This window comes from Panicum virgatum, chromosome 7K, assembly GCF_016808335.1.
Source record: "Panicum virgatum strain AP13 chromosome 7K, P.virgatum_v5, whole genome shotgun sequence".
Taxonomy (NCBI): Eukaryota; Viridiplantae; Streptophyta; class Magnoliopsida; order Poales; family Poaceae; genus Panicum; species Panicum virgatum.
In genome coordinates, this window is record NC_053142.1 from 8112724 (window position 1) to 8115959 (window position 3236).

General features: G+C 47.2%; 1 non-coding gene across 1 annotated transcript; it reads left to right on the forward strand.

Moving 5' to 3' along the window:
• The first annotated feature begins 2867 nt into the window (after positions 1–2867).
• LOC120643293 lies at positions 2868–2974 on the forward strand. The gene has a single exon (XR_005662972.1). It is a non-coding gene; the product is annotated as a small nucleolar RNA R71 (small nucleolar RNA).
• Positions 2975–3236: the final 262 nt, after the last annotated feature.

A 3236-nucleotide genomic window follows, 5' to 3' on the forward strand; every position in this document is an offset into this window, starting at 1 on the left:
AACAAGGGTATATGCAATAATAAAAATTAGGGTTTTTCTAAAAAAACTAGATAGATCGCCCTAGGGTTCGAGTTGCCGATCCCCGGCAACGGCGCCAGAAAAGCTTGTTGATGTTCACTAACGCCCCCGATTTGTATACCGCAAGCGCACGGTTCGTGTTAGCTTTTCCCTTAGAGTATTCCCCCAAGGTTTATCAATCCGTGGATCGACAATGAACTTATTAGGGTTTTCCATCTAATCTAACGGATCTATCCTAACATGAAGCATTAATTGCATATAAAAGGCGAACCTTTGATAGATATGAGTAATGTACGAAGGTTGATCTCATCCATGAACATCGGTAAGGATAAAGCATGACCGAAGGCATGACTAAACCTATCACACGCATTCTAGTTGTAGTTCTAGCTAAACGAGTAAGCTCAACATGCATCTCATCCAAAGCCTCTTCAAATCAAAACCTCCAATCCGATCCCTCGATACCCAACCTACTCTGTGGAGACGGCCTGTCACGACGCCCCCCTTTTCAACGGGATACCCTGAAGCAAGTCGAACCCCCTTTGGGTAGATCCGGTATGAACTCCTAGCCACCATAGCTACAAGAACACCCCATGCAATCTATCTCGAGAATAGATCTAGGAATAAGCGCACCCAAAACAAGAACGAAATCGAAAGAGGAGAGACATGATCGCTAAATAGATCGGATGACATGAAGACATTACTCACATAATAGATTCGTTTGGATCGCCACCACCGCGTATACACCATTGACGACTCCAACTAGCTCATGAACTCCACCATGACACAACCACGCAAGGAGGCCATGGCGGCTAGGGATGGCCTAAGCCATCTCCTAAACAACTTCGAAGACTTGCGGCGGCCGTCGTCTCCCTCCGGTCTTGGCCCTAGGTTTTCGTCGAGTTCTGGTTGGATGGATGCCTCGAGTTGAATAAGGTGCGAGCTATTTATAAGCCGAGGAAGCCACCGGTCGAAGGGGAAGGCAAACCGCCTCAGAAAAGGGCTGGGCCGGCCGGCCCCATGGGCCTAGGCCGGCCGGCCTACCCCTTTTTGGGCTCGCCTCGGTCTCATTTTTGGCGTGTAGACTCCTCGCATCTTCTAGAGTTTCTGTCCTTCACGATTGCACCCCTTTGGATGTTGTTATCTTGGAAATATCTTCGAGGAAAGGATAGGATAGGGAATCCTTCCTTAAATCTTCATTTGCTTTGCTTAATCCCGAAGTATCTTGATCTCATCTTCGTGGGCTCGGTCCTTTGGGCTCTCTTGGAGGATAGATGTGCGTGAATGGGCTTCGAATCAACATGGGCTTTGGTCCTCCCTTTTGGGCTTTGGCCCTCGTCTTTCTCTGTGTTAGCGCTCGATCACGGGCCTCGTCATTTCATGCTCTAAAATAGGCCAAAAACCTGCAAAAACGAAGTTCCTCCAAAATATATGTGCAAGTGTGAAAATGACCAATGATTAGGCCGGGGTTAGGACGGTTAGTGATTTTGATATTGAATTCATGCCATTATCAAGGATAAACAAGGGATAAAATGGGTACTTAAGGAGCGCCAACACTTATGATAATTTAGTTTATTGTAAACTACCTTAGGCATGATACTGACGCTTGCTCCTAGATCGCAAAGAGCATGTGAAAAATGTTGGCTCCCGATTGAACATGTGATTGTGGGGCATCCTGAATCTTTCTTCTTCTCCAGGAGAGGATCGAGTATAGCTGCGCTACACTCCTCTGTGAGTTGCACAACCTCGGTGGTGGGCAGGCTTCTCTTGTTACCAAGTATATCTTTGATGTACTTGGCATAGGTTGGAACCTGCATAGCGTCAAGAAGCGGTATATTGACATACAACTTCTTTATTACCTCGATGAACTTGCCGAATTGCTCGTCGGCCACCGGCTTCCTTATCCGTTCCGGAAACGGAAAGGCTGTAGTGTCATGAAACTCCCGTGAAGTCCTAGGGGGTTCCACAGTTTCCTCCTATGCAGCAGTTGTGTTGGACTCCTCGGCCTCCTCCTAATCTTTGTCTGCAGCAGAGGTATTGCTGGCGGGTACGGCTTTCTACCGAGATCTTGCATCTTTAGGGTATGGTGGTTCTTGCGTGGACTTACCTGTCCGCGTAGTCACTGCACTAACATTCTCCTTGGGAGGAACTTCTGGTTGCCCAGGAAGTTTTCCCGAGTTATTGTTAGGACAAGATGAGGCAAGTTGAGCAACCTGAATTTCTATTATTTTATTGAAGCTCAACTGGTTCCTAATAGCACAATTTATGCCCTCTAGTTGTCCAGCCAAAGATTCCAAGATTTTATCATTAGCAAGGAATTTCTTACTAATGTTATCATTAATTTGCTTCTGGGCATAAACTAGGTCCTTTAGAGTAGGCTAATTGTTATTAAAGTTCATACCTTGCTGCTGACCGAAGGGGAGGTTGGGTTTGGAATTCCAACCCTACTGAGGACAGAAGCCAGAGTTGTTGGAGTTGTTCACTCCAACGAAGTGAGCTTCCTCCTGAGTGATCGGGCAAGAGTTGCCCGTGTGTCTAGTTTCTCCACAAGTCTCGCATGTCATGCGAGAATCCATAACCTGGTTGGCCTCCTGGTGCGGAGACTCCAGTTTCTTCATGAGAAGGTCCATCTTGGCAGCAAGCATATTGATACTATCAATACGATGGATTCCCTTGCAGGGATGTTGCTGCCTTTCACCTTTCCAACTCTGGTTGGAAGCAATCTTCTCTACCAGTGCTTTTGCTGCGTTGACGCTGAGCGAAAGGAAGGAAACACCTGATGCTGCATCATGTGGTTCTGGGCTGGTGTGTTCAGGCCATTGAAGAAACTCCGAATGATCAGCCATTCCTCCATGCCATAGTGGGGGCATGCTGCGATGTATTCCTGGAATCTCTCTCAAGCTTCCAGAGTGGCTTCATCCGGGAGCTGTTGAAATCTAGAGATTTTACCTCAGAGGGCGTTGGTTTTGCCCACCGGAAAATATTTCGTCAGGAATGCATTTGAGCAAGCTTCCCATGTGGTGAAGTCTTCTTTGTTGGTGTAGAACCACGTCTTCGCTGTGCCTACCAAGGAGAACGGGAACATCCGAAGACAGACGTTATCCATCGTGGTACCTCTGGGGTTGATAGTACTGCTCACTTCCAGGAAATTTTGAAGGTGAGCGTTGGCATCTTCTGATGCCTTGCCACAGAATGGACTCGCTTGAACCATGTTCACCAGT